This window comes from Zootoca vivipara, chromosome 7, assembly GCF_965207765.1.
Source record: "Zootoca vivipara chromosome 7, rZooViv2.hap1.1, whole genome shotgun sequence".
NCBI lineage: Eukaryota > Metazoa > Chordata > Lepidosauria > Squamata > Lacertidae > Zootoca > Zootoca vivipara.
In genome coordinates, this window is record NC_142590.1 from 47,824,259 (window position 1) to 47,846,546 (window position 22,288).

General features: G+C 43.9%; 1 long non-coding RNA gene across 2 annotated transcripts; it reads left to right on the forward strand.

The window, feature by feature from the left end:
* Positions 1–551: 551 nt before the first annotated feature.
* LOC148685063 (uncharacterized) lies at positions 552–21,739 on the forward strand. Of its 2 annotated transcripts, none has more exons than XR_015950909.1 (3): positions 552–600; positions 18,877–19,125; positions 20,300–21,739. It is a non-coding gene; the product is annotated as an uncharacterized LOC148685063 (long non-coding RNA). The 2 variants fall into 2 exon arrangements; XR_015950908.1 differs by lacking the exon at positions 552–600 and adding an exon at positions 12,558–13,797.
* Positions 21,740–22,288: the final 549 nt, after the last annotated feature.

The following is a 22,288-nucleotide window of genomic DNA, read 5'->3' on the forward strand; positions in this document are numbered from 1 at the left end:
CAATGACATGTGGTGGTTGGTCCCCATATTAAAATTCCAGTTGCAGGAAGGAAACAGGTCTGGGAATTTCCAGCAGATATGTTGCATCCATTTATAGTGAAGCCCTCTATGTGTTCAATAAATTCACTGTGCAGAAGATTCCCGCAGAGTGCAGGGGGGTTATTTAGGGCCTGTATTTATTATGTATAAATAAGAAATTTCAAATCTGTTTAAAACAAAATGAAGCAAAAGTTGTCTTGAACAAATTGTACAGATTTAGAAAACAGCAGTCATATTAATACCTTTACAAAGAGTAGCTGCACATCAGCTAATTTGATGGAGGTCCAATGTGCTGGTTGATATATCGCTGACCTTCTCCACCTGTTGCACCTGTCTATTCTACCCCCAATCATTTCCTGTATAGTAAATATTGGAAGAATGAGATGGAGGTGTATTATGAATCTTTTTAGCAATGTCAATTTCAACTACATTTGTTAAAAACAAAAAGATAAGTAAGCAGCTGAAATCATCTTATGCCACTATATTTATCTTGTACTTCTACATGTACTTTCAGCACGTGGGTGGCGCTGTGGTGAGCCTCTTGGGTTTGCTGATCAGAAGGTCAGTGGTTCAAATCGGTGCAATGGAGTGAGCTCCCATTCCTCTGTCCCAGTTCCTGCCAACCTAGCAGTTCAAAAGCACACCAGTGCAAGTAGATGAATAGGTACCACTGTGGCAGGAAGGTAAATGGTGTTTCCATGCACTCTGGTTTCCGTCACGGTGTTCCGTTGCGCCAGAAGCAGTTTAGTCATGCTGGCCACATGACCCGGAAAGCTGTCCTTGGACAAATGCTGGCTCCCTCGGCCTGAAAGCGAGATGAGTGCTGCAACCCCATAGTCACCTTTGACTGGACTTAACCATCCAGGGGTCCTTTACCTTACCGTACACATACTTTCCTTGTAGCCAAATAGACAATTGTCAGTTCCTTACAATTTACATCCTTTTATATACAGCAGAAGCAAATAAGGCCTGCTACTGAAGGGCAGTGATGGCAAGATGAGATGAAATCTGTGTTCTCCATTTTAGTGCTGACGACACCCCAACACTTATGCACTATAATAGGAGTGTCACAATTGTTCTTTTCATTTTTGACATTGGCAAAACTCCTACACAAAATCCAGTTTGAGTTTTGGAGAATCTGGTGTGGTGCACGAGTGTGCTTTTGCAATGGACGTACTGCTTACAAGAGTGAATGGAATGCATGCATGATGGTGTGTGGGTGGGGGTTGTTCTGCATTTCGTGTTTCCATACGTGTGGAAATTTTACAGAATGTAGGGAGACAAATAGGATTGCAGTCCTGTAGGTAATGTTATTTGACAGATTGAATTCTAGCTTTAATAAAATGGAGTTGAACTCGGGGTGGGGTGGGGGAGATCCCTTTGAACCAATTAGCTGCAGAAGCTAGTTGTCTGACTGGTTTGTGGCTGTGATGCACCCACCTCCCAGTAATCTTTCAAGTGCTTTCACAATAATTTTTAACAAATGATCACACTTTTATAAACAAAGTTTTGCAAAAATAGATGAATGAATGAATGTATATGTAGCACTTTTTTTAAAAAAAAAGTTGGCAGTCCATCTGAACATGGGCAGAGAGGCAAAATGACCACTAAAGCAGCATTTAAGTTGCTGGTTTCTAGTACACCATTGTCACCTACAATATAAAGTCAGGGGAGAGAAAAATGCTATGACTTACGACTGCAGTTCTCCTCTACTTACCTGGGAGTAAGCCCCATCCAGGGGCAGAGGAAGGGGTTGCGGTGGGTGTGGGCCGCCCCCGGTGTCACCACTGAGGGGGTGACAAAACGTTGGGTGGCACTCATCGCGGGGCCCATGGGCGTACCCAGGATCAAAACTGGGGGGGGGGGCAAGCCATGGTCATTCAGGGGCGGGGCCAAGGCACGGGAGGGGAGGGGCCGCAAAGTGGGAATGTGGGCGGGGCTACAGGGCCAGCGGGCCCGACGACTCTGCGGCGGCGGCTGCAGCCTCTAAATGAACCCCCTAAACTCTCTCACACGAAATTCCCATGCTCTGAAGCAGGGCCGTCTCTAGGCAGCGCGCCCAGGAGAGATGTGGTGGCTTGGGCGCGTACAGGCTCTGCGCTGCCCAAACAGTCCGCCCGCTGCCTCCCCCCAGCTGTAGGGTGGCTGAGTGAGAGGAGGGATGCAGACTCCAGCAGGGCCGGCTCTAGGTAGACCCCCGGTGGCGCGGTGCGCCAGTAGGCAGGGCGCCGCGCGGAAACCATGCTGCGCCCTGCGAGGGTGGGGGCGCTGGAGCGATCTCCGCCCCTCAGCGCCAGGGCGGCCAACCTGCTCAAGACTGCCCTGGACTCCAGAGGGCCCCGCCCCTATGGGCGGCTTGCCCCACCACTGGGTACACTGCCCCAGGTGCCTGAGCAGCTTCCTCTGCCGCTGGTCCCATCAATTTCAATGGAACCTCTGAGGAAAAATAGTTAAGATTGCATTGTTAATGTCTTCTGTATCAACCCCTATGAAATTGTAGCTCTGCAGCCTGAACATAGAACAAGGAAAGATGGAGTATGTGATACGCGTGTGTGTGTGTGTGTGAAGTCAGCAGCTTTTAAAATCACAGCAGAGTTTTCATATCATGTCATAAAAATGGGGATCTAAATAACTCTCATTTCAATCAAAAAATATTTACAAGTCTTTTATTTATTTTTTGATATTTTATTGAAAAGTTTTCTTTTATGAAGGAATAATGTGATAAAAGAAAAAAAGAAATGTGAAAAAGAGAAGAAAAAAGAAAAACCATGTGAAAAGTACAGTGTAATACAGTAAATAAAATCAATTTCCTTTCTATGGATTGTATAGATATGTGATATTATTATCCTCATATAGATACGGTTGCTAATAACCTACTTGTTGTTGTTGTTTAGTCGTGTCCGACTCTTCGTAACTCCATGGACCAGAGCACGCCAGGCACTCCTGTCTTCCACTGCCTCCTGCAGTGAATAACCTAATACATTTTGTATAAACTCATTCCAGAGATCAAAATGTTTGTCCAAAGTCTGCATCTATAGGTAATCCTTTTGTATGTTGCAAGTGTTTTCATGTTGTCGATCTAAATAACTCTCCTTTGAATCAGAAAGCTTTGCATGCTTTTTATTTACTTTCATTTTTAAACAGTAATTTAAGTGGCATCTAACATAATATTTTTTTAACCATCCAGCACATTGAAAGATTCGGAATCACCCCCCCCCCCACCCCAACAACGACAACAATTGAAGAGGCACTGAAAGATGTGGGCCCTGAAAGACAGTATATGGGGCAGGTGTTGGAATTTACATAGAACTCTTATGCTTCTTCCCACCCTCCCACTTTGAGCGCCTGGATTCAATCATTCAAATTACTCAGCTGCCTGAACATTCCAAATTGATCTACAAAAGCTCAATGCAGCCCTCTCCTTTCTGCAGTCTTAAAGGGCCAGTACTGCTGAACTCATAAGCTTTAAGTAAGATTCCAAGACTATCAGAAAGGGCCACATCTTAGTGGTAGAGCACCTGCTTTTCATGCAGAAGATCTCCGATGCAGAAGATCACCCTGGCATCTCTAAGTAGTGCCAGGAGAGAACCCTGTGTGAAATGTGCTGCCAGTCAGTGCCAACAGTACTGAGCTCTATTGAACAATGGTCTGCCCTTGGTAAAAGGCAGCTTCCTATGTTCCTAAAACCATGAACTGGTTGCGGATCATAGAGTTTTTCATCTCCTTGGTTACGTATTCTCATAATTGCCATTCCCTTTAATTTATAAGGCTTTGGGAAATTACCAGGCTTTCCATGATGCATTTTAAAGGACAATTGCCTGCCCCTAGGCTCACAGTTGACAAAAGTGAGTGAAGTGAAAGGGGGTAAAAAGGCAGGACATTGTGGTTTGAAATGCTTTATCAATGCTGTGTATGCCACCCCTGGTCTCCTTTGGGAGGAAGGGTGAGATGATGATGGTAATAATAATAATAATAATAATAATAATAATAATAATAATAATAATAATGTTGGTACTGACCTTTAAAGCCCTAAACGGCCTCGGTCCGGTATACCTGAAGGAGCGTCTCCACCCCCATCGTTCTGCCCGGACACTGAGGTCCAGCTCCGAGGGCCTTCTGGCGGTTCCCTCGCTACGAGAAGCCAAGTTACAGGGAACCAGGCAGAGGGCCTTCTCGGTAGTGGCACCCACCCTGTGGAATGCCCTCCCACTAGAGGTCAAAGAGAACAACAATTACCAGACCTTTAGAAGGCATCTCAAGGCAGCCCTGTTTAGGGAAGCTTTTAATGTTTGATGGATTTCTGTATTTTAGAATTTCTCTTTTGTTGGAAGCCGCCCAGAGTGGCTGGGGGAACCCGGCCAGATGGGCGGGGTATAAATAATAAATTATTATTATTATTATTATTATTATTATTATTATTATTATTGGTAAAGGCAAAGGACCCCTGACCATTAGGTCCAGTCATGACCGACTCTGGGGTTGCGGCGCTCATCTCGCTTTATTGGCCAAGGGAGCCGGCATACAGCTTCCAGGTCATGTGGCCAGCATGACAAAGCCGCTTCTGGAGAACCAGAGCAGCACACGGAAACACCGTTTATCTTCCCGCTGTAGCGGTACCTTTTCATCTACTTGCACTTTGACGTGCTTTCGAACTGCTAGGTTGGAAGGAGAATAATAATAATAATACTGGTAATAATAATAATAGGGAATAATTTATTGGCTAAGTACCAAACATACTTGGAATTATGCAATGTCAATGTACCTTATACAAACACTGTTCCACTCACAATACAATAGCACAGCAAAGGAACCCCACCCATAACTAGCCTCACCTTCCGCTACACAACTACAAATTTAACAACTTGATGGCACAAGGGAAAAAACTGTTTCTGTGCCTAGCCGTTTTTGTGTATAGAGTCCTGTAGCAACGTCCAAATGGAAGTAAATCAAACAGATGATGACCAGGATGCAAAGGATCTGCGACAATTCCCTCTGTTCTCTTTCTTCGCTCGGACAGCATAAGCGTCTATATAGAAGGCAAACTAACACTAGCTACCCTTTCTGCAATACTACTACTACTACTACTACTACTAATAATAATAATAATAATAATAATGAAATAATTTGGCACACAATCTGAAAGAGCAGAAACTTCCCGCCATCAGCATTCAAACTTTGACAATGTCTTATACTATGATATTAATTTTATGATAATGTTATAGATCATACAATTTTAGCTTCTTTTATGCATTATTTTATACTATAAACAAACAAAACAAAAAAACAAAACATTAAGCTGCCCTGATTATGTCAGCCAGTAGAGCATGAAATTCTTAATCTCAGGGTCATGGGTTCAAACCCTACATTGGGCAAAAAAATCCTGCATTGCAGGGGGTTGGACAAGATGACCCTTGTGGTCCCTTCCAGCTCTACAATTCTATGATGCTATGTTCTTGAAGGGTGGGGTATAAATCTTAATAAATAAACAGTGGCACACAGAGCTCAGCACCAGTGATCAACACAATCATAGTATTGAGGTCAAGAGGGCATGTACTATAAAGGTCAGAAAGATTCTCAGCTCTGCCTTGGCAACGGTTGTGCGATTTCTGAGTCTTCCACACCCTGCTGCCCACTCCTTACACACACACACACACACACACACACACACACACACACACACAGCACAACACTCATCCAGTTGTCAAAACCACTGCCAGTGACCAGGCATCCGCTGCCTACACCCATGTGATTGGTTGTTAGGGGAAAGGGTTGTTTGCTGTGGTCTTCTTTTCCAGTGTGAGTGGACTTTGTGGGTTTTATGGTGAAGGTACTAGGGAGGGTGTAGGTTCATTTGCTATCAACTTTTTCCACTCACTATCAGCTGAGTTGATGATATGATGGCAGGAAAAGGGAAGGGGGGGGAGAGAGAGATGTGTCCAGATTCACAAATGGAGAGAAATACTGAAATGATGAACTTGTCTATCTTGGGAACTCTGACTAAGCAGCTCTCACTACAAGTGACTTATGATGGGATCTGTAGAACACACGTAGCTGGAGGACACTTAAATCTGGACCATATCCTAAAATGACATGGACCAATGAATGAATACACATTGATGGAGTGTAAGAACTGTCTGTCTTAAGCTGTGAAGCCACAAAAGTTCATTTGTCTATCCACTTTACAAATCTAGACAATATTTGCATGTATGATAAGCCCTGATTCTGAGGTGCCAAAATTGTTATCAGAACTGCGCCTTATTGCAGGCGACTTGTGGTTGCTTCCTCTGCCATTTGTTCCCTCTAAATTGATGCCTGTGGCTCCATGTCAATCATTTGTTAACAAAATAGATGTGGCTATAGCTAGGGAGAGAATGTTGCATCATAAAATTCTGGGGTGGGAAAAGGACACGGCATCAAACCCACTGCGTGGAATTCAATGTCACACTATTGTGAACATTGCATTTGCACAAGGATTGTAGCTTGCCAGATGGAACAATTGCCCCTCTTCTCTCTCTCCCCCCCCCCGAGCTGTTATGTTTTTTTTTTCTGGAGGACCCCCCTCCATTAGCCAACTTAGGGGCCTTGTTCTGCAAGTGGAAAACCTTGCACAGAATTTCTGCTGATGGGGTGCGTTAGGTATTCCCGTCCATTATGTCCTCAGTGCACTAGCACTAACATTCAGCCATGATTAGGAAAGTTCAGAAAAAAGGAGAGACTGCATCCAGGTTTACAGAACAAAAATCTTACATCAACCCTCTACAAAGGGGTCAGTTCACCCATTGTTAAATCTTCAAATGGTGTGGACACACACATGTGTGTATCCTGAGAAGCAGGAATGTATACAAATTAACACATAGACAGAAATAGCCAGTTCGCTTTTTGAGATCATACACAACCACTCAGTCTTAGTGATTCCCAAACAGTATGCCTGGGCTTTGAGAGCAGGTGACGTATGTTTGGAAACCGAAAGTCACCTTGTTGAGTGGATCTAATGCTCCCGGAACATGGAGTACCTGTGCCACAATAATCCATCAATTCAATGGCAGTGCCACTACTCCAAAGAAGGAAGAAGAAGCCTGTCTCCTGGCAAGTGCATTAATGTAATTCTGTAATTGAGGAAGTGCAATACAAAGAGTCCCGTTTTCTCTGGAGATATTCCATTGCTCAATTTTCAATGTTTGTCCTTTGGGACATCCTTTTCTAATCAATCAGTCTCAGAAGAGCTCCAAGGCAGTTGATTTATGGCTGTGGTTTCCAGTGATGTTCCTGGACATCTCCTACTCTTCCTGCATGGGCTCCTCTGAATATTCAAATTTTATAATAACTTTGGTGCACTGGAAAGCAAAGTACAGGCCTCGAGCTGCTATTGCTTCACCCTCTTCTGATTCCTTTCTCTAGAATGCCTTTTGCGTTTCCTAATTCTGCTGGATCTCTCAGCGGTCTTTGACACCATCAACCATAACATCCTTCTGGACCGTCTGGAGGAGCTGGGAGCTGGGGGCACTGTTATACAGTGGTTCCACTCCTTCCTCCTGGGCCGTGTCCAGAAAGTAGAGGTGGGGGATGAGTGCTCAGACCCCTGGGCTCTCACTCATGGGGTGCCTCAGGGTTCCGTCCTCTCCCCCACACTTTTTAATGAAGCCGCTGGGAGAGATCATCAGGAGGTTTGGGCTGGGTGTTCATCAATATGTGGATGATACCCAGATATACCTCTCTTTCAAATTGGAACAAGTGAAGGTGGTGAAGGTCCTGTGTGAGTGTCTGGAGGCGGTTGGAGGATGGATGGTGGCTAACAGATTGAGGTTGAATCCTGACAAGACAGAAGTACTGTTCATGGGGGGCAGGGGGTGGGCTGGTGTGGAGGACTCCCTGGTCCTGAATGGGGTAACTGTGTCCCTGAAGGACCAGGTGCACAGCCTGGGAGTAATTTTGGACTTACAGCCATGGAGGTGCAGGTCAATTCTGTGTCCAGGGCAGCTGTCTACCAGCTCCATCTGGTACTCAGGCTGAGATCCTACCTGCCCACAGACTGTCTTGTGGGATGTAACATCACTGAAGCAGTCAAATACAACATTTCCTGTTTGCCCAGATTGGACACAAAGGGGAGTGTTGCTCCAGCCAAGAGGACTTCCTGTCACACCTGGTCTGGAGAATCCTCCCCCTGTGTGTGACCAGGTAGATGGGCATGACCCCGGGAGACCCCATAAAAGGGCTGGTCACGCAGCCATCCTCCTCTTCTTCTTTTGCTTTTTCACCTTATTCCATCTTGATGCTTTTGCTGTGTGCTGGCTCTCAGCCAGCAGCACATGGGCTCATCCCGCACAAGAAGATGAACTCACACTTTTCTCTGTATCTGTAACTACAAGCTAAAGCCTGCCTTCGGGACCATACTGTGAACTGAATGTAAGTAACCCTTATTATTACTTTCTAAAATAAGACTGTTGTGTCATTATTGTTTTTAGAGGGAACTAAAGGAGATTTAGGGATGCGGGTGGCGCTGTGGGTTAAACCACTGAGCCTAGGGCTTGCTGATCAGAAGGTTGGCGGTTCGAATCCCCGCAACGGGGTGAGCTCCTGTTGCTCAGTCCCAGCTCCTAGCAACCTAGCAGCTCGAAAGTACGTCAAAATGCAAGTAGATAAATAGGTACCGCTATAGCGGGAAGGTAAACGGCGTTTCCATGTGCTGCTCTGGTTCGCCAGAAGCGGCTTTGTCATGCTGGCCACATGACTTGGAAGCTGTACGCCGGCTCCCTCGGCCAATAAAGCGAGATGAGTGCCGCAACCCCAGAGCCGGTCACGACTGGACCTAATGGTCAGGGGTCCCTTTACCTTTTAAAGGAGATTTACCAGGAACAATCCAATCTGGACAAGCTAGATTGGATTGCTTAACTCAAATGGTTCTAACAAATCTATCATCTAGCTTCCTGCTATGTACAAGGAAATGTGCTCTACTACAAGCTCTGTAGCATGAGTGAGGAAGGATAATATTTAATCAACATATCCTCTCCTACCATCCTCAACATTTCCACAGTTCTTGGGGTTATGTGTATGTGAACAATTTCAATCAAAATTCCCCAGATTGATTGTCTGCTGCCAGAAAGCAGTTCATTTGAACCAACTGCATTCTCCCTATAAATTTGTTCATTGGAACAAAGTTAATAGCTTTCAATTTGGAAATTCACTAAGGAATGTGTTGGTGCAGAGATAGTTATATTTATTGCCAAGTAATAATGCAGGACTCTGGTACTGGCAACATTTCAGCATGCTCTGGAAAATTGCAAAGTGTTCTTTGAGAAGATTAGTGGATTTGTTACATTTTTCTTTTTTTAAAAAAACCACCCCTCCGCTGTTTTAGACAAGTGCAACCCAGCTTTCAATTTTCAACATGCATTTGTGGTGAGGAGGCAACTGAAAATATTTTGCACTGCATGTTTCTCCCATTAGGAAAAGAGTATGAGTACAAGTTTTATCAACAGAGAACAGAATATTTGCTTGCAATTAGTGCTGAAGCAGGAGATAACCCAAACAGAAAGCAACAGCAAAATCTTTGATGCCAAGGCTCAGTGACCTTTTAGCGCCCATTTAAACAGAAGAAACTGCGATGGGAACTGGGCACATTGCAACCGAGCACACACCACGACATCCTGTTGGCTACAATGGAATGCTTCTTTCAAGAAAAATTTCAGTGGGCTAGGGGGCCCTGTGGGTGCTATCCAAAGCCTCTGAAGGCACAGGTGCCACAATAGCAAACTGTGATTTAAATTAAGATGTTGCAAGACTGAGCTGAAGCATTCATTCCAACATTATTATTATTATTTGCAAATTTCAGGAAGGATGGAGGGGAAAAACACTACCAGATATTGGATTAATCTTCTTGTTTGGGACGGGGTGAGTTTTGAGAATGCTTGTTTTACCTTTAAATATGTGAGTGTTTTATTTTTAACAACAAAAACAAGCCACCTCGGCCATTGTTTCAATCTGTGGTTTGCAGCCCAGACCTATGTCTGGGAAAGAAATGCCCATTATGGCCAGTGCAGGCAGCCATCTCTCCCCCCCCCCCCGAATGGCTTGTAGGGAGGGTGCCATGATACCATTCCCATTGGGCACCAAATGTGGCCCCCCCAAGTCTCTCCGCCTGGTTCTCCGGAGTCTCCCCAGGCCACACTTTGCTCTGTACCCTTTCTGAATGCTTTCCCCAGCCTGGACCCCTTAACAGTACCTCTTACTTCCCTAGATAGAGGATAGAAAGGTGTGTGTAGAAAGCAGCCTACCGTACAAAGTTAAAATTTTACATTTGTTGTTCTGCCCACCACTGGCTGTGGCCATTGGATGGCTGCCCAGAACAGAACGCAGCCGGCGGGTTGTAAAAGTTCCCCCACCCATGTCACAGGTAGAGACTTAATTCATTATATCCTCCCAGTTCACTTCCTGTTCATTTGAAGCTCAGCTCAGCCCATCCCAGTAGGTGCTGTTCCTGGTAGGTTTTTGTGTGCAGCTCTTTCATTCTGGATTGTTTGGCTACAAGAAAAATCATAACTGCTTTTGAAGTTACAAGCAGAGGGAGGAGCGCATTTGCATTGCCTGCAAAGGGACTTTCTGGAGGAGATGTTCTAATCCATTGGGGGGGGAGGGAAATTTGAGTTGGAGAAGCTGTGGGTGGAGAGTTAATCGCTCCTCCCAATCTCAAGAGAGCCCCACAAACTTCAGGATTGCAAATGGTGCTCTCCCACCCTGGAGTCGGATCCGGCAGACACTTGCTCACTCAAATCGTGATCCAAAACCCCTCACTTAACCTGGGATATACAGGGCTAAGGCAGCACATGGCGTACTTGATTTTTTTTTTAAAGCTTAAAAGAAAGAGGGAAGAAAATGTAGAAACTGGGCTCATGCTGGTTGCTGGATAACTACTAATGTAGGGGGATCAAATGGCAAAAGTAGATATTAAAACACTTACGGTATATCCTCCAAAACAGAAGGGAGAGGGCATATATTACTTGGTAGAGTGGGGAAGGGAGGGGAAAAAAATCAGTCTGTGTGCTCTGGAAAGTCCAGTTTTACTCTCCCAGATGCCTGGAGATGCAGGATGTCAAAAAGAAAAGACTTCTTGGATGAATTTTTAAGGTGTGTGCAGGGTCCATTCTGACTTGTCTGAAGAGAGCAGGAATTGAGATGCCCACTTCCTATTAAAAAAAAAAGTGGGGGGATGAGATACCCGGGGAGAGGGGGGCTGAAAATGTGCCTGGGGTGATAAGAACAGCCAAGATGCCACTTAAAACAGCGGCAAGGCTTTTGAAGAGGGAGGGAGGGGAAAGAAGAGACACTCAACATATCCACATTGTAGTGCCACCCTGGGCTCCTTTTGAGGAGGGTGCAGGGTGTAAATTTAATCGAATAGAACTTTTAAATAAAATTCAAAGATAAGACAGAATTTTCAAAATTTGCCAATCCACCATTACAAAGTCACCAAAAATCCCCCTAACTTTGCTGGGGATAGACAGCCCTGTGAAATGTGACTATTCAGCTGCTCTTGAGTTTCAGGTGGTACAGGGAGCAAATGGTAATGACAAGACTTCAAGTACTGAAGCTTGTTCTTTCTGGAAGTCAGATTTGATCCTCTGAAGCTTAACCGTACCAATGTCAGCGAAGGGAAGCTCAGAATTGACTAAGCAAGGAGATACTTGGTGGGAGCTGGCAAAGGTGAAGGAAATGCCTACCTGTGTTTGCCAGCAGCGAGGAAGAATAGGGAAGGTGGTTATCTGTAGGTCAACTGTGTGTCTGAAAGAACTGAGAACAGCTTTGCAAAAAATGGTAAATGTTGTCTGTTTGTTTGGTTGATGGAAATTGTTTAAACTTTTTTTTTTTTGGTGGGGCAGGGGCACATTTTGAAATCTTAGAAGCTATAATGGCCGCCATTTCACAGAAGTAAAACAGACAATGCTCAGAAGTCTCTTCTGCCCCCCCTCCAAACAACAGGCAAAAAACTGACACGTACTCCAAGACAAATGAAACACAAATAAAAATAAAACAGGCATACAGCTGCAATTAAACAGCCACCCCCTTCAAATTCATTGTAAAAGAAAATGGAAAGGTACCATGGGGGTTGTCTGAAGGTGCCATGTTAGAAGCCCCAAGTTTAAACGATAGCTTTGTCTAAAAATGTTTTTAAAAACAGCTGTTCATAGGGAAACCTTTGTATACAGCTAAGCATGTATCAATGTGTATGTTTTGTTTTCTATTTTCTTTCTAAGAAACAGTTTTAAGTGACATGGGTAACTTGTCATTTTTGGTTTTGTCAGTCTGAAATTTGGCTGTCCATATTTCCACATTAGTTTGTGGGGTGTGTTGCTTTTTTTTTTTAAGTGCTCATGAAATTTCATTAGTGCGAATTTCTCCACACGAGCACATTATTGTATGCCATCTCACCTGATAAACACATTTTTGTAACGCACATGTTTTGTAATATAATGCATTTTTATTGCTCTTTTAAAAAAGATGTGATTTTTGTGCCAACTTTCCCTTTGTACAGTATATGCAATTTTGTACACATGAATTGGCTGAAGAAAGGATGTCTGTATTTCTCTTCATGTATTGTTTCAGAAAGTGAGGATTAGGTAGATTGGAGTTTAAATGTGGGTTGGATAGAATTTCTCCCCCATTCCTACATGCAGCTGATGTTTGATAATCCTTACATGGGGCTGAAGGGCTGTTGGAGTACCCCAGTGAACTCTGCGGTCAGTGCAGTTTATAGTTCTAACAGGAAAGGGGGATTTTTAAGGAATGTGAGGCAAGTGAAACAAAGCTTTAGGTCCTTTCTCCTTTGCATTGAACAGGATGCCACTTCAGCCCCATCTTGCACCACAGCTGTTGAAGTGACTCCACAGACTGGGCTGTCAATCAATTTAAAGTTTACATCGAATACATTCCTGTATTTTCGCATTAGAAAGAAAGAAAAGGCCTACAATCAATGTTTGTGGTACATTTCGGCTTGTCTGTTTTTAATTCCTCTCCTAGAGGCACATCTGTAAACAAGCATCTTTGGGAATAGGTTCTATTAGCTAAGTAAGTGGGTTTAGGTCACAATTCCTGGGCAAGACCAGGCAAGATTTATAAGCAAAATCTCTCTGTAAGCAAGAGAAAGCACACAATTACCGTGCTAGAGGCTTGCAATGTGACCAAGCAAGCCTTCAGGGTACATTCGTGCCCATTGTGCCTATCCCTAGAGAGCATTCGATACCCACAGAGCAACAGTGGTAGTTTTCATTCTTTGCAGGAGCAGGCTGAAGGGCGTGTCGCGGCTCTTGATGAGCAGTCAGAGAAATCCCCTGGGTCAGGATAGCAGCCCTCCAAAGAGCTGGCAAAGTTAAGTCAAAGAGAGGAAATGAGACTAATAGCCATAAATCACGTGGTTTTGTTTTTTATAGAAATTGCATTCTTAGTATGCCCCCAGAGAAACCAATTCCATCCCGTGGTACGGTCAGGATGCTGCCTTTTACAGACATCTGCGGTGCATAAAACAGTGCTATGACCCACAGCTGTTGGAAAACGGTAATCAGTAGTTAGAACACAAGACTTGCATTACCACTAACTAATGAGTCATGTGGCTAGTCAGAGCATTGGAAAGGACTCAGGGTAGCAACTGCTCTGACCCACGAGCCCACTGCCTCTGTCCAGCAGCTCAAAGATATTCCTGCCATCAAAGGGCAATCTGCAATTGTTCGGGGCCGGATTTAGGTTTGACAAGGCCCTAAGCTACTGAAGGTAATGGGGCCCTTTATATATGTCCAGCTGTCCTTTGTCAACATGTCACTATTTTTGTGTGTGGAATATATGCTATATGGTAATTTATTGACTTAATAGGTACCATATCTAAAGCCATTTGCACATGTTGCCATGCAACCAGTCCATGCAGAATGTAGGCACCCTATATATAGAAATGAGCAAACCAGTGATATTTTAGGGGGCAGGCTAGCAGGCAGGGGCCATTACTTACATCATAGGAACCTACACAACACAAAACATTTTTGCTGTATGTAGGTTTTATTTTATTTGTTTTTTTATCTTATATTTTGGAAATGTACATCCAGGTTTTTTTTCCTTTAATTTTTTGGGGGGCCCTCCAAGAGAGTGGGGTCCTAAGCTATAGCTTGTTTAGTTTAAGTGTAAATCCGGCACTGAATTGCCCCATATATGGGACTTTTATTCTGTTGTCATTTCCTACTACTTCCTGTCCTTACAGCATTCTACTCTTCATACTAACTCTTTAACTGAATTTAAGAGGCAGAGGCTTAGACAACAGGCAGCTAGAGAGGCCATTCACATCTGTCCCACTTACCGTGCACACCATGTTCTCTCTGTGTGTGGGGAGGGGGGGGAGCAGGTGCAAGGCTGCAACATCAGTTCCTGGACCACTAGGCAGCCCTTCTGCACCTCTCAGCAGATGATACTGCCTTAAATGTGGATGAAGCTTGAGTCTCAACACCTTTAAGAAAAAATGAGAAAGAAATTAGCCTCTGGCTCTGTCATCTTGTCCTTACGAGTTGTTGCTCCAAAAAGATTGAGATAGCCTACCAACCGCAAGGCACTTACTGTGCAAAGGGGCCCTGTTCCGCCAGTGGTTTCTTATGCTGCCTTGGCATTTATCCTAGACGGGAATGAGAAGCGTAGAGGCGTAATGATGGGGTTTGCCGAGTGTACCTTTCGCCCAGATCTCCAAACCCACAATGTGCGTCTCAAGAATGGATGGAAGTTACACCATCTAAATGCCCTGTCTCTCAGGGATTTGCCTCAGTGAGTTGTGTGCTCTCCCTAATATATATTTGCTGGCAGCGTGAAAATCAGCCATGCAAATCCAAAGAAGCCACTTTCTCACTAGGGTATTGCCTCAGCCATCCCAAGCCTGCTGTTCTCTTGGACTGGCCATGTTTATTTTGACATTCCTGGTTTCCATCAGTTCCTTTTCCGCTTATTGTTTAGAGAAAGGCATTTGCTGAGCCAGGGGTACAAGGCACCTTCCTGGGACAGCCAGTACTACAGCTCCTTGTCCTGGCATGTGATCTGGTGGAGCCATCAGGGAGGAGAATCAGCCAGTATTGCCCTCCTAGAGTCCTTAGTCCCTATCTCCCCAGTCTTATTGCACTCATGCTCTTAAGGTCTCCTTACCTAACATGTCATTTTTTTTCTTGTATCTTGAAAGATGCATTGGACAACAAGGTCCTATAGTTTGCCAATGCATATGCCTGTAGACCTTTCTGTGTACCACCTATGCATGTCTGAGAAATTCTGACTCTGTTTAGTGATGCAAGATGCAAGAAGACCATGAAGTGGAAAGGATCTTGCTGTAGAAGACTGTACAAACAGGTTGAAACAAAATAAAAAAATTCCTTCCAGTAGCACCTTAGAGACCAATTAAGTTTGTCATTGGTATGAGCTTTCATGTGCATGCACACTTCTTCAGATACACACGAAGAAGCACACGAAAGCTCATACCAATGACAAACTTAGTTGGTCTCCAAGGTGCTACTGGAAGGATTTTTTTTATTTTGTTTCAACTACGGCAGACCAACACGGCTACCTACCTGTAACTTGTACAAACATGTGTAACTGAGCTAGGAATCTGCCATTAAAATACTCGGTCCCAGCTCCTGCCAACCTAGCAGTTCGAAAGCACGTCAAAGTGCAAGTAGATAAATAGGTACCGCTCCGGCGGGAAGGTAAACAGCGTTTCCGTGTGCTGCTCTGCTTCGCCAGAAGCGGCTTAGTCATGCTGGCCACATGATCTGGAAGCTGTACTCCGGCTCCCTCGGCCAGTAAAGCGAGATGAGCGCCGCAACCCCAGAGCCGTCCACGACTGGACCTAATGGTCAGGGGTCCCTTTACTGTATACTCCTAGCAGTGCTTGATTTATAACATAAAGCACAACTACTTTATAATATGATCATGGGACATCCTAAAAGTATAAAACAATGCAGCTACAGAAGAACATGAATCATTCTCAAAATATAATTACAAACAAGCCTCTTACATATGTACCCTACCGTAAGTATGTGTACAAACTCAGTGAGAGGTGTGAGCTTGCTTTTTCTGGGCAATCTCATTTACACTGTGTCTAATTTGAGACAAACAAGCTCTCATCTCCTCATCAACACAAAAAACCCTTTCTCTTTTCTGATCTTTCATATTTGTCAGAGTTGAAAATCCCTCTTCACAAAAATATGTTGTGGAGAACTGTAGAAGAATAGCCAATGCTCTTGAAGAGAGGGGTGGATACTGTTCCCGCCTTGATTTAAACAATAATGTTATGTAATGATTTATCAGTCATATATGTTACATATGGAGGGTTTTTCAGAGCAAAATGAAATCATTCAGCAATTGCTCAATTTTGTATCAATTTTGCATTTCCTTGCTGCGGGCTATGTGAATTATATTAACTTTATGCTATAACCTTGTGCTAACATAAGTATTTTCCCCATTGAATATACTTTCTGTTTTAATGACCATACATTCCTCTTAGGCACAACCACACATCCCAAAGGACAGTGTGAATAACACAAATAACCCTTTGCAATGCAGGCACAGGATGTCCTTCTGAAATGCTGCAGTGTTTTTTGTTTGTTTTTCTTTAAAGTTAGTCCTCTGGATCAACAGCACCCTTAAAAAATGCAAAATAACCTGCAGAGCTGACACTAATTAGTGCTGAATATGTCTTGAGTATATTCTACTCTTTAAATATGAAGACATAAAACACCCTCCTTGATGAAATCTGAGTATCCTGCTTTCAACAGTGGTCACCCAGCAAGATGTCTCTGGGAAGCTAACAGCTCTCTGCTGATGTGTCCTGAACATCTGGTATTCAGAGGTAGACTACTTCTGAACATGGAAGATCTGTCTCGATGTCACAGGAATACCTAGATATACTTGCCGAAACCTAATCAGCACATCTCATGGAGTGAAATTTGTATGTTATACAAGCATTTCATCTTTACCTTTCTTCCATCATGGAACTCAAGGTGGGGTACATATATGATTGTCAAGCAGTCGCCCACCTAGGCACTGAAAAAACTCAGGAGCTGCTTAGCTCCAGCAAGCCTGTTGCTTCACGTTCCTTCAGACCTTACTTACAGCGCTGACCCTATAATAAATAGTGCCCTGGGCCAGGACGGCTTTTGGTGCCTGCCCCCCTTGTGGCCAGCTTTGCAGAGCCACCCAGGAGGTTTATGGGATCTGCTGGAGGTATGATATTGGAGGCCCTGCTGCTGCTACCCGCTACAAGGGTCCATGCATGTGTAAAAAGCTGGGGACCATATGTGAGGATTGTTGCCTGCACAGGCTATAACTGATTCTGTGCAGCTCCTCCTTCACCTAGGATGAAGCAGAATGATGGGGACGTATTCCCTTACACGGAATCGGGACAAGGTTGTATTTCGCCTGAGTACGGTAGCTCCTCCAAATCCCAACCCCGGTCTGGCAGAGCTTCCTTCTCTTCTTTTCTCACAGGTCTTCTGGTTGTAAGCCTTTTCCACTACTCAAACAGGAAGGATTCTTCCCTTAAGGCCTGACCTCTCACCCTTCCTAAACCTTTTCCTGTGGCAATTGCCGAAGAAAATTACTCTGCAGTGGCACCTTGCCTCCAGAAGAGGTTGGGTGGCCATCTGTCAGAGATTCTTTAGCTGCGGCTCCTACACTGCAGGGAGTTGAACTGGGTGACCCTTTGGGTCTCAACTCTACAATTCTGTGATTCTAATCTAAATAGTGCTTCTAGTGTCTATAGTTGACAAAATGCTAAGTGCTTCGTAATGTCCCCTCAAAGTAAACGATGTGTTCCACACTATTTATCTAGCACAAATGACATCAATGTGGAAACTAAAAAAGAAACATACATCAAAGCTAACGGGAAGAAGGTAATTTTTGTAGTTGGCACCCACAAAAACCCCATTGAACCTTGAGGAAAAGGTTACAGTCCCTTGCTTTTTGACACCCTTGCTCGCCGCAGAGAGCACATAAAAAAAACCACGGCCACTGATCTCAGCTTGCTAGTTTCCCTCAGCTCCCACATTCCGAAGGTCTGCCCAGCTTCCATGCCCTGGGATTGTAAATCATAGCAGTGAATATTATATATTATACCCGGTATTATTATATTATATTATATTATATTATATTATATTATATTATATTATATTATATTATAATTTGCTTGCTCTATTTATTTAATTTATATACCGTCCTTTTCCATGGATCACCAGTGGCGTCACAACGGGGGGGCGGGGGGGGGGCAGTGCACTCCTGGTGCCACATCTCCGGCGGTGACAAGGTGGTGCTCCGTCGCAGTGGCGCAAGCAGCCATCATGCCGCCGCAGCTGCATGTAGAGGATCCTCCGTTCGCGGCTGCAGCCACAATCATAGGATCCCAGCACTGCACCACTGGCAAACCACTACGTAGCGCGCTTGTGTAGCGTTGCCACGTACTGCGCATGCGTTGTACGTAGCGACGACGCACATGTGCGCTATGTTGCAACGCCCCACCCCAGGGTGCACATCATGTTTGCCGCTCTGGGTGCCCGAGCGGCTTCCTCCACCACTGTGGATCACATGACAGTTTACAATATGAAAACACAAAAATATATAACATAATAACAAACAAAACAACAACAACAACACACACCCCAGTTTAAAAAGCCATTACATACATTGTTTAATTAGCCAAAGACCTGAGAAAAGAGGAATGTTTCCACCTGGTACCTGTAAGCAAGCAAAATATAACAATTACAACTGCTATCTATCATCTATCTATCTATCATCTATCTATCTTATAAAAACTGATAAATGTTTTGTCTTTTATAGGTCGGGGTAAAAGATTGCGCAGCTCTGGTTCACCAGAAGCGGCTTTGTCATGCTGGCCACATGACCTGGAAGCTGTACACCGGCTCCCTCGGCCAATAACACGAGATGAGTGCCGCAACCCCAGAGTCAGTCACGACTGGACCTAACGGTCAGAGGTCCCTTTCCCTTTCCCTAAAAGATTTAGGGCTGAACTCAATCAGTTATGACAGCAAAAAGGGCTTGGTGAGAAGAGGCCTATACTATGATTCGGTGAGAGGCCTGTACTAGGGCATGTGAAGTTTTGCTCAACATACCTACGAGGAAATTCCCTCTCTATCCTGCCTGAAATCATCACCAATAAACTCTCTTGAAACATCCCTGCAAAATGAGGGCAATGTGATATGGGAAGCATTGCCCTCACTCCGAACTGGCTGCATTTGCCCTCAATAGTGTCACAATGCTGTATCTGATTGGCTATGTGGCATTGTGACGTCACCATGTGTTGATTGGCTGAAAAAGTCAACGCACAAATATTTAGTGCAGATATTTTTGAGACAAACCGGGGAGAGAAATCAATATTAGATATCCTCAGAATGGATTTTTTATCTTTCGCATAGGCCTGTTTGCATTGCAGCCTTCCATAGGATTGCCTGTCAGTTGCCTCTTCATGCACTTAGCAGCATGGGTAGTAAAATTAAACACCCTTCCTCTGCAAAACTGACGCAGCCATCCTGGCAAATCTGTGCTCACTAGTGCAAAACAATGACAGCACTGAGACCTGCTAGCTCTTAAGCGCGAGTTATTTCTGAACAGAGAAGCCTCGGCAGCTTTCGGAGGCTGCATGAACCATTCCAGAAATAGCTCAGTGCTAAGTCATGCTGAGCTCCCACATTAACGCAGCAAAAAGAGGGGAGGGGAGGAAGGAAGGGAACTCATTAATGAAATGAGTCCTCCTACGCACTTTCTGCTTTTAAGGCATGCAGTGCAGGAATACAAGGAGGCTTTTCAATGAAAGGGTACGGGAAAGAATGAACCTATTTGTTCGGATACTTGCTTGTGGAACCCACTGCCACAAGATGTTATCAAGGCCAGCAACTTCCATTGAGTCAAGACATTGAATGCTGAATAAAGATAACATTGACAGGCAGAGATATGACAGGAAATGTTTTGTTTCCTAAAATGTCAGATGTTTTGAGGAAAATAATAGGAAATGTCATGCATCAGGGCATGAAAATAGCTGGGCCGACTTTAATGTTAAGGAAATCAAACTACGATTTTGGCGAGCCAAAGAAGAAAATCTGATGGCAGGTCCCTCCGGAAATATTTAGAATGCTAACTTTAAAATTTATATTTATCTACATTAACAAAGATTATGTGGGATCCCCTTCTTCCTCAGAAAAAAAATAACCTGTACAACCTTTGTGCTTTTCTGCTGCCCATACAGGTGGAGCTATGAGACTCTGCAACCATCTGCTGCCTTGGCAGACCATGTAATGATTTTTCTGCCTTATGTAGAAATTGTACTTCCATAGAATATATACCATAAAATGCAACATAAATGAAAGAAGCAATAAGAATAAAACTGCAAGAATAAAAATGAAAATATTCAATGTGGTGGATGTGCTGCTGTCTCCCATCTTCAAACACAAATCCACAGACACACTGTGGACCACCTAAATGAAGTCTGCAGACCTCTGTTGATTCACAGATCACAGTTTTGGAACCTATGCTTTATGATAGCTAAATGAAAAACCCCAGATACCAGTTGGTGAGTGACAAACAATGTGGGAGGGCAGTTGCCTTTGTCCAACTTGTGGGCTTTCTGGAAGCACCTGGCTGGGTATGGTTGGTAATAGGATGCTGGACTAAATATACCTTCCCCACTCTGGTGCCTTCTAGATTCTTTTGGAATATGATTCCCATCAGTCCCAGCTAGCATGGCCATGGTTGGGGCTGATGGCAGCTTGTTCAAAACATCTCTGGAGGCCACCAGGTTGGGGAAGTTTGGATTACATGGATCCAGCATTTCACCTAGAAGGCCTTCTCTTATGTTTTATGTTCACATCCCCAATAAGCACCACATCCTAAGACATCTCTGGCCTGCTGTGTGTGTGTAGTGGGGAGAGTTATCATTATATATAGCTATGAGCTATGGCTGTCAGCTGGTTTAAGAAACCTTGGTTGGTTGATTAAATGACTTTTTAATCAACCAGTTAATACATAAAATAGTTCACAAGGTGGGTGGGAATTTGTTTTAGGATGTTCATGTCACATCAGGCCCCATCTTTGGAGAAATATGCCCTAATATGTAGGAGAGAAATGGGAATGTCTTCTTCTAAGGTAGTGCCTACCACATACAATTTTTCTAAGTACTTGATTTTCTCTCTCTTTTAGATGTTAATGAAGGGACATGTTGGGTGGGTGTGTTGTTTTTGTTTGTTAATATGGGATTTATTTTTGTGTTTTTATATTGTAACTGCCCGGTAATCTTCGGATGAAGAGCAGTGTAGAAATTTAATAAATAAAAAATAAGTAATAATCCATTCATTTATTTGGCTAAACATTGCAGCTCCTGTTACTAAGGTTGACCTCTTGACACAACCATGTAAAACAGGGGAAAATATATGAAAAGAGAAGCGTGACTATGAATCAGGGGAAGTCTATCAGCTTGTGCATATGTCTGCTGTCCAGGAAACCATGTTCTGCTTGCCTTCTAAAGGATTCCTCAGTAGCTGTTCAGTGAGGTCATTTGTGATGACCTCCACATCCCATTAAAAGCAGAAGCTGCAAGGGAGCCCTTGATGGTACTCTGCAAAAATGAGGAAGCCAAGACTGGTTACTATGTTGTGTTGCTTTCTCTACCAACTTTCCTATATGTTACTACGATTAAAGGGCAATGGGAAGATTGACAGAGTTTCACATGCAAGCCAGTGAACTATGTCAAGGGAGGAAATAGAGCAGTTCAAGGAAGAGTTGTCATCTTTCTTTCTTTCTTTCTTTTCTGCTAAAGGTGCTGTAGTCCCTGTCCCCCCTCCGCCAAGACAGTATGGCAGGCAGCAATCTAATAAATAAATGCAGATCTGCATTTTCATTTTTGCTGATGGAGTTGCCCTGTTGCTTTCTGTCTGTCATGCAACCATTGAAAAGGTGTGGGGAGCAGAGAGGGGCACACCTGATCCAAAGGCAAAGATGAAATATCTTCAGGCCTTTCACTATAAAAACTAATTGCCTCCCTCATGATGTTCCACCAGCTGTTTTCGTATTCTCTTCATGCTTTGATGCTGCTGCTGCTGCAGAAAACACATTATGCTTTCACGCTTTGCAGCCAGATATCAGGATGCACTCTTTGGAAAGTCAGTTATCTTTAGGTCTCTCCTTTAAATGTCTTTTCCCTTTATTGCAGTGGTGAAGAATCTCTTCAGATGTGGCTCCC